Source organism: Mauremys mutica, chromosome 4 (assembly GCF_020497125.1).
Source record: "Mauremys mutica isolate MM-2020 ecotype Southern chromosome 4, ASM2049712v1, whole genome shotgun sequence".
Taxonomy (NCBI): Eukaryota; Metazoa; Chordata; order Testudines; family Geoemydidae; genus Mauremys; species Mauremys mutica.
The window spans coordinates 71138460-71153094 of NC_059075.1; the positions used below are offsets into that span (position 1 = coordinate 71138460).

Below are 14635 nucleotides of genomic sequence, written 5' to 3' on the forward strand. Positions count from 1 at the left end.
CCTGCTGCGATCCCAGCCCCCAACCCCACTCAGCCCCCCGCTCACCCCTGCAGGGGCAGAAGGCAGAAGCTTGGTTCTGTGGCAGCCAAGCTTCCCCCTTCCCTGCTTCTTCCCCCAGCATGGTGCTTTCCTGCCCTGCCCCACCCCCTCTCCTTCCCTGCACCAATCAGCTGATGGCCCTTGCGAGGGGGAGGGGGAAGAACAGCAGCGTGTACACAGCTCCGTAGAGGACACTGAGAGAGGTAGGGACGGGGCACATCCCTTCCAGCCACCTGCCATGAGCCGCTCAGGGCAGGGGGTGGGAGCACTCCTACGAGCCGAGCACCCCAGCCCTCTGCCCTGACCCCACACACACACTCAGCCTTCTGCCCTGCAGCCCCCATACCCCCAGCCCTCTGCCCTGACCCTTGAAGACCCCCCCACACCCAGCCTTCTGCCCTGCATCCTCATAGCCCCATCCCTCTGCCCTGAACCCCACACACACACACACCCAGCCCTCTGCCCTGACCCTTGACCCCCACACACACACCCAGCCCTCTGCCCTGACCCCTGAACCACCCCACCCCACCCTGGTCTGGGGTCCCAGCCACAGGCCCTGCTCAGGCCACTGCCAGCCTAGGTGAACAGAACCCCAGGCTGGCAGCAAGCTGAGCAGGCTGGCGGCGTAAGATCAGCATTTTAATTTAATTTTAAATGATGCTTCTTAAACATTTTGAAAACCTTGTTTACTTTACATACAATAGTTTAGTTATATAATATAGACTTATAGAAAGAGACCTTCTAAAAACGTTAGAATGTATTACCGGCATGCGAAACCTTAAATCAGACTAAATAAATGAAGACTCAGCACACCACTTCTGAAAGGTTGCCAACCCCTGGTCTAGCTTCAACCTCCAGTCACTGGATCTTGTTATACCTTTGTCTACTAGACTGAAGAGCTTTTTATTATTAGACTGCTGTTCCCATACAGATACTCTTAAACAATGATGAAGTCACCCCTTTGCTTTTTCTTTGATAACTAAATAGACTGAGCTCTTTGATTCTATCACTATAATGAATGTTTTCCTAGCCTTTACTTATTGTCATGGCTCCTCTCTAATTTATTAACAATCTTCTTGAATTATGGACACCAGACCCAGATAATATTCAAGGAGTGGTCGCACCAGCATCACACCTCTCTACTCCTACTCAATATTCCTCTTTTTATACATCCAAGGATATTAGCCTTTTGGTCAAAGCATCATACTGAGAGCTTATGTTCAGCTGATTATTTACTATGATGCCCCCAAGTCTCTCTCAATCACTACTTCCCACGATAGTATCCTCCATCCTACAAGTATACCCTGCATTTTTGTTCCTAGATTCATGAGACTATATTTGGTTGCACTGCAATGCTTATTGTTTGCTTCCATCTAGTTTACCAAGCAGCCGATGTATCAGTTGCTATTGCAATACAAATGAATCATGGTAATGTTTTCACTCCTACTAAGGGATAATGGAAACAATTAAAGAAGAGAAGGAAACAGCAAAGAAGTTTTACATCCATCTTCATCAGTGAGGATGTTGAAGAGAGAACTACCAGAGTATGCTGGCTCTGTTAAGAACAGGCACCACCCATCAGCCTTTTATTGGGGCTTTTGGCCTTTACAGGAGAGGAATTCTGAGAGATGTTTTTCCAAGAGGGACTAATGGGAGATGTAGTCCTAGACCGGTCATATGACCCAGGAGCAATGTGACTGTGCCAGAATTATATAACGTGTTGTTCTTGGCTCAGAAGGACAGAGACCAGGATTGGATCAAGACGTTGGGTGAGATTTTCTGCAGAAGCCAGGAGGAGCTCAGAGACATCAACAGAGAGCAGGTGGTGGTGGTACTGAAAGACCAGGGGAGATAGAATCTGGAGAGCAACTCTCTGCCAAGAGAGCTTAGGAAACTCTGACCCCAATAATAGGGTTGTTGAAAAGGCCTGTGACAACAGATTATGAAAGGATGCAAGGGGGTATGATGGAAGAAGGAAAATCTGAGACAATATAGTACGGGGGTGGGATGGAGGCTCAGTTGTTGTTATAAGTCCTTGTTTAGGAGCGTTGAGCTTCTGCTTCCAGAGAAAACTGGAGGAACGCACCTTCAAACTGCTGCATCAACAGGGTAAAGAACTACTGGAGCCCAGGGAGAAAAAAAGAAGGCATCTGTAGCCCAGGGAAGATGAAGACATTGTTTAGCCAGGGAGGGCAATCCTGCATCAGCAAGAGTGAAGAACTGAGTCTAGAGAATACTTCTTTATTTTGGGCTTTTTCCACTTGGAAGGGGTGTCTTCTACAGTCTTCATTGCTTTTGCCTTTCAGCCAAAGAAGAACCAAAGAGAAAAACCCAGGCGCCAAGACAGGGATGGTGAGGTAACACCACCAGAGATATAAGAACCCATGTGTTACTCCTGAGGTCCTCTTGAAATAAAGATGAGCTACTGTCAGGAATTTAAGTGCTTTTTAAAATAAAAGGAGGATGGTGGTAACAAGCTGATAAACTGAAGAGCAACAAATAACCAGAACCAGACAGTATTCCTTCAGAATTTGAAGATATTTGAGAGTAAAGTAACTGATAACAATCATTGGTTGGTGGCATTCCATCAGTAAAACCTGCTACCATACTGGAGGGCCGGAAGAAGATAGCAGGCAAATGTTTTACCTATTTTTTTATTATTTTTTTTTAAGTGCTAGGGATAAGCCTAGAAATCACGGACCAGTAGAACTTTATGTTGGGAAAAGGTAAATTGGCTGAAACTATCATTAAAAACAGATTTAAAAACACATTAGTCATAATGTGGAAGGGACAAGCAAACAGTACTTTGGCAAAGGAAAATTATGTTTCTCTACTTTATAAGAATTCTTTGAACATATCAAGTGGGTGAACAATGAAGTAACAAAACTTTCAGATAGCAATAATTTAGGTTAGTTAGGATTAAAGAAGACTTAAGAACCTTCACCTGAAATAACGTAAGTCCCAATTGCCCTAATTACTTGGGAGAATTGGAAGTTGTTTTCACTATGGGCAGTTATGTGATAACCTGTCCACAGTATAATTCCTGCCACATTCCTCTGCAGCAGGCTACTATTAGACAGTTTACCTGACTAGAGTACTGGTCTGATTTACCATGTATAGGGCCCTACCAAATTCACGGTCCATTTTGGTCAATTTCAGTTATTGCATTTTTTTTAAATGCTAATTTAATGATTTCAGCTATTTAAATCTGAAATTTCAGGTTTTGTAATTGTAGGGGTTCTGACCCAAAAAGGAGTTGTGGGGGGTCATAAGGTTATTCTGGGGTGGGGGGGGTGTTGTGGTACTGCCACTCATGTCTGTGCTGGTGGGGTGCTGCCTTCAGAGCTGGGCAGCCAGACCAACAGCCACCGCTCTCTGGCCACACAGCTCTGAAGGTAAAGCAGAAGTAAGGGTGGCAATACCATGACGACCCCTACAATAACCTTGGTATGCCCCCCTCCATAACTCCCTTCTGGGCCAGAACCCCCAATTTGAGAAACGCTGGTCTCCCCCATGAAATCTGTATAGTACAGGGTAAAAGCATACAGAAGACCAAAGACCAGACTTCATGGTCCGTGACACATTTTTCATGGCCGCGAATTTGGTAGTGCCCTAGCTATGGGAATTCCTGTGCTGTCTGCATTATTATACATTATGCAAAAATTAAGAAAAAAAATCTTATTGTAACTTTATTTTTTAAGTACTTAATATCACAAATCAAGGTCTAGCCATAAATGTTTAGTTATGATCCTGAGTCTCTTGTGCCCTCTCCAAGCACAGCTGAGTTTATCAGAAGCTCTGGCTGCACTGAACTGCTTGTCTCAATGATTTTTCAAGTATGTTCCTTACTTATGGTGATGTCAAAACAAAGATAGGGAAGTTGAAGAGAGACCTCCAAGGCTCTTGTCAATTTTAATACTTCAAACACATTTTTGCAACAAGTCACTTTTTTCTTATTCAACAAAAGCATTTTTATACTCACCAAGCATGAGGAGGAAAGTTATCATAAGTTAATGTGCCAATTTAATTAATTGGGGTTTTTTTTAATAGGTGTTTATGTGGAGGCAAAAGCATATGTGTACTATCTGCTTTTCTGAAGGGTCACAGCTCAGCAGCGGTACAATGAATTTCCAGGCTTTTGTATACAGAGTTGGACCATTTTTTTCCCCACAGCAGATGCATGTTTATTCTATTACAAAGTATTAAGACTTACGTTCCCAACCACTCTATTTTCTAGAGAACAGTTGTTAATTATTGAGGTTAAAAAAGTAACCTTTGCATGCTCACCTCCTACATGCAGCTCATGCTATTGATTTGTTCATAAAACCTGCTTCTATGTCTGAATACAAATATGTATATATACAAAACAACAAGTTTAAGTCTTCAGATCTGAAAGAGTTTAAGGACAGCCACTATTTTCATCATAAAAACATTGATTGTTATACAAATTCTAACTAAATTATAGAAAAGTTTAATCCAAGTAATTCAAAAGGCTAATGAAAGACATCAGGAATTAGCTGCAACAGCACTAACCTGTATTATTACAGTACTTTTATAATACACAAAATATTTTAAAAAGGTTAGCAGAAATATCCTGGGCAGAAAAAATCATGCAACTAACCAGAATCATCTGCCACAAGATATGCACAATAATATTCCAAACACTTTTACAAAATTGTTAATTCTACAAAGTAAAAATTGTCAGAGTAACACTCTTCACTATTAAACCTCTCTCCAACTATACTACCTTTAAAAGAAACTAGGGCTGTCAAGCAATTTAAAAAATTAATCATGATTAATCACACTGTTAAACAATAATAGAATACCATTTATTTAAATATTTGTGGATGTTTTCTACATTTTCAAATATATTGATTTCAATTACAACACAGAATACAAAGTGTACAGTGGTCACTTTATATTTATTTTTTATTACAAATATTTGCACTGTAAAAAACAAGGGAAATAGTATTTTTCAATTCACCTAATAGAAGTACAAGTACTGTACTGAGCCACCATTCTAGAGGACGCATCTATGCTGACGACGGGTTCTGATAGATAACAATCCAAAGCAGTGCGGACCGATGCATGTTCATTTTCATCATCTGAATCAGATGCCACCAGCAGAAGGGTGGTTTTCTTTTTTGGTGATTCGGGTTCTGTAGTTTCTGCATTGGAATGTTGCTCTTTTAAGACTTCTGAAAGCATGTTCCACACCTCATCCCTCTCAGATTTTTGGAAAGCACTTCAGATTCTTAAACCTGAGGTCGACTGCTGTAGCTATCTTTAAGAATCTCACATTGGTACTTTCTTTGCATTTTGTTAAATCTGCAGTGAAACTGTTCTTAAAATAAACAACATGTGCTGGATCATCATCCGAGACTGCTATAACATGAAATATATGGCAGAATGCAGGTAAAACTGAACAGGAGACGTACAATTCTCCCCCAAGGAGTTCAGTCACAAATGTAATTAACGCTTTTTTTTTTTTTTAAATGAGCATCATCAGCATGCAAGCATGTCCCTTGGAATGGTGGCTGAAGCATAAAGGGACATACAAATGTTTAGCATATCTGGCATGCCAATACCTTGTAACGCGGCTATACAAGTGCCATGCAAATGCCTGTTCTCACTTTCAGGTGATATTTTAAATAAGAAGTGGGCAGCATTATCTCCCGAAAATGTAAACAAACTTGTTTGTCTTAGCGATTGATTGAACAAGAAGTAGGACCGAGTGGACATGTAGGTGCTAAAGTTTTTTTTATTGTTTTGTTTTTGAGTGCAGTTATGGAACAAAAAAAAAAAAAAACCACCTACATTTGTAAGTTGCACTTTCACAATAAAGAGATTACACTATAGTACTTGTACAAGGTGAATTTAAAAATACTATTCCTTATGATTTTTACAGTGCAAATATTTGTAATCAAATATATAAAGTGAACACTGTACACTTTATATTCTGTGTTGTAATTTAAAATCAATATATTTGAAAATGTAGAAAAACATCCAAAATTATTTAATAAATTTCAGTTGGTATTCTGTTGTTTTACAGTGCGGTTAAAACTGCAATTGCGATTTAATTAATGCAATTAGTGGACAGCCCTAAAAGAAAACTAACTACTTTCACCTTAGCACTATAAGGTTACCAAGCAGACAAAGAAAGAATGATGTAGAACTGCAACTCCGATTTTGTGGAAGGATACCAACTTTTTTTCTGAATGTGCATCACAGGGTAATTAGTGTCCATGCAGACCTCAAATTCTAGACTTGAGAATTATCCTGTATAGCTCTGTATTCAGCTGTGAAGTATTCCATTTTATTTCAAACACTATATATTTTGACAAAATTTTGTTGGCGGGGGGGCTAAAACACCACCCCTTGCCCCTGCTCTTGGGGCATGAAGGTGGAATAGAAGAGAAGCAGGGGAGGGGTCTGGGTTTGCTCCTCACACTGAGCCCCAACCCCTCTCAACCCTGTGAGTTTCTTACCCTCTTCCCCCTTTGGTAGGGTTACCCTCGGTCCTTGATGCTAGAGGAGGAAGTCTCCCTTCCTTCAGTTCTCTGTTTTTACAAGTCTCAGCAACACACCTCAAAACTCCAGTCCTCTCTCCTTCCTTGCACTCCTGACTGCCTGAAGCAGGGGGGTTTATTAGGTTCCTGACAGGGCCTTCATTCACTACAGGTGCTCCAATTAACCTGTAGCAACCCTCCCTAGTCTACAGGGAACCACACCTTAATTAGCCTAGGGTTTATATATCTCCCTTCTACCACTCTCCCACTGCTCCCTGGCCCTGCTATATCACAATATGCAGATCACATTTTCATGTTGGCTGATGTTAGAAGGAACTAGGTAAAACGGATTCCTGTAGATCCCCTGGTAATTCACTATGCTTTGTTACAGAAAACACCACTTACAAAGAGATCTTGGGATCCCCACTTGCCAGCCCCCGGAGGTGTTGAGATCTTCAGTGAAGTATCAGTTGAATATTTCTGCTGATGGCAGCTTGCATCACAATTAAAGCACCACCTGACAATCATTTAATAATAGCACTTTTCCTCAGGCATGCTTATGATTTAAAGACTTGAGGCTAGATATTTAACAAAAATGTTGTGGTCAGACTAACAACATGGGAATATCCTCTTCTCCTTCCCCCACAACCCTGTATTTTATGTTCCTTTTAAGATTGCTAGTGTGGGTTAACAAGATTTCAAACAATGGGACAATTTTAACACAAATGTTTTAAATTGTGAAGTTTTAAACTCAGAATTGACCACCAATTCTCAACATTATTACATCATCAGAAAAAGGTTCCCACTGGAAATTAAAATGTTGCAAGATCAAGCACAGGGAAAGAGCCCGAGCTCCAGTACGAGAAGGGGCAGGGGATCCAGCACCCACCATTGCAGCAGCCAACAGCTCCGGGGAGGGAGGCCCACCCACCGTCCATGCCAGCTGAGAGCTTCAGAAGTTCCTCCCCCACACGCTGGCTGAGAGTTCTAGGGTCCCCACACCTGCTGAGAGCTCCAGCCCTGCCACCCTGGGGCTGAAGCTGAAAACATCACAGAGGTATCTGAAAGTCACAGAATCTGTGACTTCTGTGACATAATCTTATCCTTAATTATAGACGAGGCTGGCAATACCACCTATTAAGGTTAGCAGACATTCCTTATTATAAAACAGTTTTCAGTTGACTATAACTTTGCCATCCAAGTGTACACCCAAGGCTGAACTTTTTTGGAAAAAATCAGGAAACATAGTTCAGATGTTTTCAAGAACAAAGCTAGGGAAAAATACATTGCTTTGCCCAGGATGAAAAAAAATGGCAACCTTTTCTTTGAGCAGCTCTAGCACCCCAATGCATTTGATCAGGGACCTGAAATTTGTCAGAGGAGGAGTGGCCTTTGTGTCAGGGATGTGATTTTTGCCATTCCTGTGAAAATCTGCCCAAATTTGGCTTTTTTTAAAAAAAAATAAATAAATAAATAAAATCACAGTTTGCACAGTAGAGACTATATAATTTTAGCAGATAAATTCCTTGAATCCATCTGCACTGAGCTTGCTCCAGCCCTGGGCTGCAGGGGACTGAGTAGGACTTCCCCTGCAATTACAGCTCTGGGAGGCTGCAGGCTGTGCTGGGTCCTGGTGCAGGCACCAGAAATGAAAGCAGGGAGCCACATCTCTCCTGTGTACTGCTCTCAGTGAAACATGGAGGAAGAAGCTGTCCAATATGAACACAGAGGGGATGAGCTATATCTACTGAGATTGGGAGGGAGGGGAGACAGAAGTAGGAAACCGGGACTGGGGGGCAAGGTCTAAGAGCCAGAAAAGGAAATGGTATTAGAAGACTGGGAGCCAGTAAGTGGGATGGGGGAAGGGGACTAGGACTAGCTGGGCAAAGAGAATGGGGCTAAGAACCAGTGACATGATGAGGAGTTGTGGTGTGGGGGGAGAACCGGGGCTGGCTGGGAGAAGAGATTGTGACAAGGAGCTGCGGGGAGGGTGCAGGACAATGAGATTGGCCAAAGAGCCCGGGAGGAAGATTGGCACTGGGATCCAAAGGGGATGGGCAACCAGGATGCGGGAGAGAAACAGACTAGCTGGAAGCCCAGGAGGGAGGAAACTGGAACTGGCTAGGCAAGGGGACTAGGATTGGAGGGGGACACTGGAACTGGGTGTCTGAAGAGGTGAGACTAGAATTCTCTGGTCAAGGAGACAGGCTGGGATGAAAAAGTGAGGAGAACAGGATTGGGATGAGGAGCCAAAATGGGGAAGAGACAGGAAGGACAAATGTAAGGGATAGATCAGAAGGGGGTCACAGTTTGGAGCAGGGAGAAGGAAAAACAGAAGACTATGCCCACCAGAACACACTCCTCTCCATAACTTGGAATGGGACCCAAGATTCTTACATCTCACCAGTCCTCTGCTGTCAGCAAACAACTGTGAAATCTACTGGCAAAAAGCATGTCTTATCCCTCTCTAGCACTAGTCCACACAGATGATGACAGCCTAAGACTTCTAGCATTTATTCCATCAGCACAAGTGGCAGAGGTCTGTGTGGTTGATCTAAAGGTTCAAACCTGCTGATGACTCATGTCGGTGTCTATAAGATGAAAATTCTTGGGTTTTTTTCTTTGTTTTTTTTTAAACCTAGGAAATTAGATAATACAAACATTTTTAAAGTTACAAGCTCAATTTAGAAAATGCCAGAAAATTAATGTTGCCTGTGAAACTTTAATTCAGCCCCCTTGTGCATATGCATTGTGAACGTTTTTAACTATATGATCATATACTGTTTTATCCACAGAACCCCCATCTCATTCAGTGCATAGGACGAATGGTGCTTGCTTAACTATTTGATATTTTGTTTTTTCCACACTGTTCTATGTGTTGCTCCATACCGTCTTTATCGCATACTATTCAAACCCTGCTCTAAAAACAAATTTATCAGATTCCTCATGGGCTTTTCTATGATGCTCATCATTACAGTATCTGAGTGCTTCATGAACATTAATGAATTTATTTTCACAACAGCCCTTTGAAGTGAGGGGCTATTATTATCCCCTTTTTACAGATGAGGAATTGAGGCACAAAGAGATCAAGGTCAAAAGTATCCACTAAATTTGGGTGCCCAATCTGATTTTTTAGGATTATTTAGCACTACATATGTTCGAAGCACAGTTTCCATTAACTTCAACTGCAGCTGTCAACACTTCTGCAAATCAGACCCCAGGATCTCAAGTCAGGCACCCAGAAAATGAGAAACACATAATTAGTAACAATTTATACTGTAAAAAGTCTGGTTTAAGTGAGTTGCTTAGCATTACACAGAAACTCTGTAGCAAAGGAAGGGATAGAATCCAATTCTCCAAGGCAACATTCATCTGCTTTAACCATGAGACACCATTTTTTCTCTTCTTACAAACCTGTGCCTTTTGCACACCATACAACATAAACACTAACCCAGGAACCTATCCTTGCAACAAAGCCTGATGCCAGCTCTGTCCACATATCTATTCAAGTGACACCATCATAGGACCTAATCACATCAGCCACGCCATCAGGGGCTCGTTCACATGCACATCTACCAACGTGATATATGCCATCATGTGCCAGCAATGCCCCTCTGCCATGTACATTGGCCAAACCAGACAGTATCTACGCAAAAGAATAAATGGACACAAATCTGACATCAGGAATCATAACATTCAAAAACCAGTAGGAGAACACTTCAACCTCTCTAACCACTCAGTGACAGACTTGAAGGTGGCAATTTTGCAACAAAAAACTTCAAAAACAGACTCCAAAGAGAGACTGCTGAACTCGAATTAATATGCAAATTAGATACAATTGTTGGTATGCATACTTCCACCTTTTCATGTTCTCTGTATGTATAAATATCTCCTGTCTGTGTGTTCCATTCTATGCATCCGAAGAAGTGAGCTGTAGCTCATGAAAGCTCATGCTGAAATAAATTTGTTAGTCTCTAAGGTGCCACAAGTACTCCTGTTCTCTTTGCCTCATTTGTTACACATGTTCCAAATTGTGCAACAAATGAAGATGGGATCCTACAAGACAAGAGTTTACTTTCCTACTCAACCTTGATTTATCCCCAGAGCAGATTTATCCTGTGCACTGAATGAGGCAGGGGGTCCTGTGGAAAAATAGTATGTGATCATGTAATTAATGATTGTATCATAATGCTTATGCACAATGGGTCTGAATTAAGGCTGTACAGCCAATCTTAACTCTGGCATTTCCTAACCTGTGAATGCTTGACTTTGTAAACTTATGTTAGTAGAGGAGTTTGGGCTTGTCTCCCCGTACTTGCGCACAAGCACATATAATATATATGTGTATATAATGCATATGTATTGCTTTTTTTTACATGATGTATAGTAAACATTAGTACAGATACATTATAAACATTCAGCTATAGTATGCATTAGCTATATTTCTTTGTTGTATTAGATTGTATTGTACTGTCCATCCTGTGATCAAACTGGAAAGAGATCTGCAGTTTTTTGAATGGTCTACCATAAATCATCTACATTTCTTTTCTTTATGGTATAGGTATATCCCATGGTCAAACTGGAAACAGATCTGCAGGCTTTTGAATGATTCTAGAATAAATTAAGTTATATTTTGCTTTGGCACTAGCTCCCCCTCCAGACCAGCCTAACAATATTGTAATTACTTCTTATTTTAAACTCTGACTATACAAAAAGTTTAAGTACTCAAATTCAACTATTTCTTTCAGAAGGTATCACTGAATCCCTGAAATTATGCTGAAAAGAATGATCACAAAATGAATATCCAAAATCCACAAACAAGACTTCGAAATTCATTCAATCTAAAATACAACGGGTAAGCAGGGTACTCATTTATACAGCTACAATAGGTCTGAACAGATCAAAACTCTCCTTAATCAGATGGGTATTTCAGGAACTGTCTAAAATATTTCTCATCAACACAAATCTATTATACACTCAAACTAATCTCTTTGTTGGAAAACTTAATACAGTGATCATAAACAATTAAAATTAGTTACAGAAACTAGTAAAACCCTATGGATCTTAGGTTTCAGAGTGGAAGCCGTGTTAGTCTGTATCAGCAAAAACAACGAAGAGTCCTTGTGGCACCTTAGAGACTAACAAATTTATTTGGGCATAAGCTTTCATGGGCTAGAACCCATTTCATCAGATGTATCTGATGCCCATGAAAGCTTATGCCCAAATAAATTTGTCTCTAAGGTGCCACAAGGACTCCTCATTGTTTCTATGGATCTTAGTATCCTTGCTAATTTTATTAATTAATCCATTTGTTCTTGAGCAAGTATAAAGATGTTTTACACCTGTTCTTGTAGTCATAAAGTTTCCTTTCAGTTGCTTAACTAATTTACTCAGATAAGATTCTAAACAAAGCAAGCAACAAGAGAAAAAGCAGTTACAACTTTAAGACCCCTTACATTTTTCAGCTGTCAGATACACATCTCCAGTTGTCTGTGTCCGAGATACTGAACTTGTGCAATTCAGCATTCCAGTGTCTGCTTCTTACTTTATCCTCATTATTGAATAGCTTGCTCAGAAATATGAATAATTAATTACACTTTACACATGGAAAAACGGGTTGGTTTGTTGTGTGTATTGGGGGGAGAACTTAGCAAAACACTGCTTCACTGCACAATGCAGAATGATTTCATCTTGAAATTATTTTAGGCAAGTGCTCATACCACTTTGGCAATGTACAAACTAGTACAGCTGCAGCATCCAAGCAAATACAGATTATTAAAAATACAAGTCCGTCATTCAAATTGTAGTCACCAATATAAATATTGTTGATTGTGAACTTTAATACATGTAAAAAGATTCCTGTAAAATCTGTTTTTAGTGACCACACAGGGAACCAGCAAATATCAATTGCCTTTATAGTTGCCCATACAGTTTACAACTTTGAGTTTTTCATTACTTAAGATAAGGATGATTTTCAAAAAATGGACCTGATAATATTGTGAAACCCAAGAACCACCTCACTTCTAAATAGCCATTTTGAAGTATCGCCTTGACTGTTAGACAATGCCTAGAAATTGATAGAAAATTATTAAAAATGCTACTGTAACATATCAAGTAAACATGATTGTAAATTCTAATATAAGCAGAACAAAAGTATGTTTCCAGCCATAAATTTATTATTATATAATATCTGTACTGGAGTAGCACCAACAGGGTAGCATGGGCCATCCATGGCCCCACTCTACTCTGTGCTGTACACGCATAGGCTTGGTCTACACATGAGAGTTATATGGGCAGAGTCAGTCAGGGTGTTTTAAAAAAAAAAAAAACCATACCCGACATAGTTATGCCAACATAACTCCCAATGTAGACATAGCTATATTAACAGAAGAGTGCTTCACATAGCTCACATTGTTTAGGGTGGTGGTTCCTACGATGACAGAAAAATCCCTGTGTCAGCATAAACTGTGTCAATGCTATAAGGCTATGCTGACATAGCTATGTCAGTATAATCTCCATAGTGTGGACAAACCCAAAAACCATCTCTGTCTCAAAGAGTTTATAGTCTACAGCCCAATCCTGCAACATATAGCATATCTCTGGACCTCTGCACTCAAGTGCTGTATGTTATCTAAATAATGAGACAACAAGGTGATATAAACAAACAAACAAACAGTTGCATGAGAGCACAAGGCAACAAATAAGATGACTGGAGTAACAAATTGTAGGTAATATGACTACCCTAGTCCCCTTTCTGCTAACCCCTGTTTACTGGTCTGTCTTTACACTGTGTGTTTTTTTAAACAAGGCCCATCCTTTCTGAGTGTTTGGAAAGCAACTAGCACACAGAGGGTGCTGCCATAAACAATCAACTGCCATGGCATCCCTAGAAGTGGACGTGCCTAGGAACAAGCACCAGTGCCTTGTCTAGACTACAAGTCAAACTCCTGTAAATTCATACGCTGTGGAACATGGTTAAAGATCCTCGTGTGGCCAAGCGCCCGGCAGTAACTGACTTCGGGGCGGATTCGTGGGGCAGTCACTCCTCTGAGCTCCCCGGGGCCCTTCACGTTCAGGGGACTCATGGGAGATCCACGACCAGCGTTTTCTGCTCGTCATTTTCACCCTGCAGAGACGGGCAGCAGGGCCGGGGCATCTGCCGGGTGAGTGAAGTTTGCCGCCACCTCTTCACTCGCGGCTGCGGCGCGCAGGACGACAGCGGCGCTCCCCTCCCCGACCCCCGCGGCAGCCCGACCCCCGGAGCGCCGCCTCCGCCCGCGGACCCCGCTCCGCTCTCCCCCGGCGACCCGCTGCTGGGCTGCGGGAGCTCGGGACTCGCACGCGGCCCCGCCGCCCCCTCGCAGGGGTTCAGCAGCCCCCTGCTCCCGAGCGGCTCAGGCCCCGGCCCGTGCCACCGCGCGGGGAGCCTGGCACCCGGCGGGGGTCGCTCTCCCCTTCCCCCACCGCCGGCAGCCGCTGAGCAGCGTTCGAGCCTCCGCAGCCCAGGCCCGGGGAGGGATGGGGAGCGGCAGCTGGAGCAGCCCCGAATCGGCTGCTCACGCGGACCCCGCAACCCCTTACCCGAGTGGCAGCACCGGCCGCGGGCTCCCCTCCTGCTGCGGGTGCCGGCTCTGAGGAGGCGCCGGCGCGCGGATGCGGATGTGTGTGGGGGGGGGGGGAGTAAAAATACGGAAACAGGATCCTGCCGTCGCTTAACGGAGGCTCCGACTGACTGAGCGAGGGGGCGCGAGAGACACAGACAGCGCGGGGCGCGCGTCACGGAGCGGGGGCGCGCTCCGGGAGTAAGAGTGCTGAGCGGGAGCGCGCACCAGAGCCTGGCAGCCTGTGAGCGCGCTCAATTGGCGAACGGCGCTTCTGGTGTAGGGCAGAGATTCGGTTAAGCCGGGCAGACGGCGCTAGCTGCTGGCAGGGCGCATGCGCCATCCGTGACGCTCTTGCGACTGGCCCAGACTCCGCGAGCCGTGCTTGGTGGTGTTCGGCGCTGGCTCGCACAGCGCGGCCGCGGCTGCCCGGCGGAGACAGGCTGGACCCCCGCGAGCCTGGGCCTGGGGCACCCGCCCCCGGGG

General features: G+C 43.1%; 1 protein-coding gene across 7 annotated transcripts in view; it reads right to left on the reverse strand.

The window, feature by feature from the left end:
* FUT8 (fucosyltransferase 8) overlaps positions 1-14363 on the reverse strand; it is a 242849-nt gene extending 228486 nt beyond the window's left edge. For 6 of the 7 annotated variants that reach the window (XM_045016295.1, XM_045016301.1, XM_045016294.1 and 3 more), the window contains exon 1: positions 14130-14363. The gene's annotated coding sequence lies outside the window, so the exon portion shown is untranslated. Of the gene's footprint in view, positions 1-6527; positions 6651-14129 lie in introns of those variants that run through there. The other variant, XM_045016298.1, reaches the window with a different exon arrangement.
* Between the last annotated feature and the right edge of the window lie 272 nt (positions 14364-14635).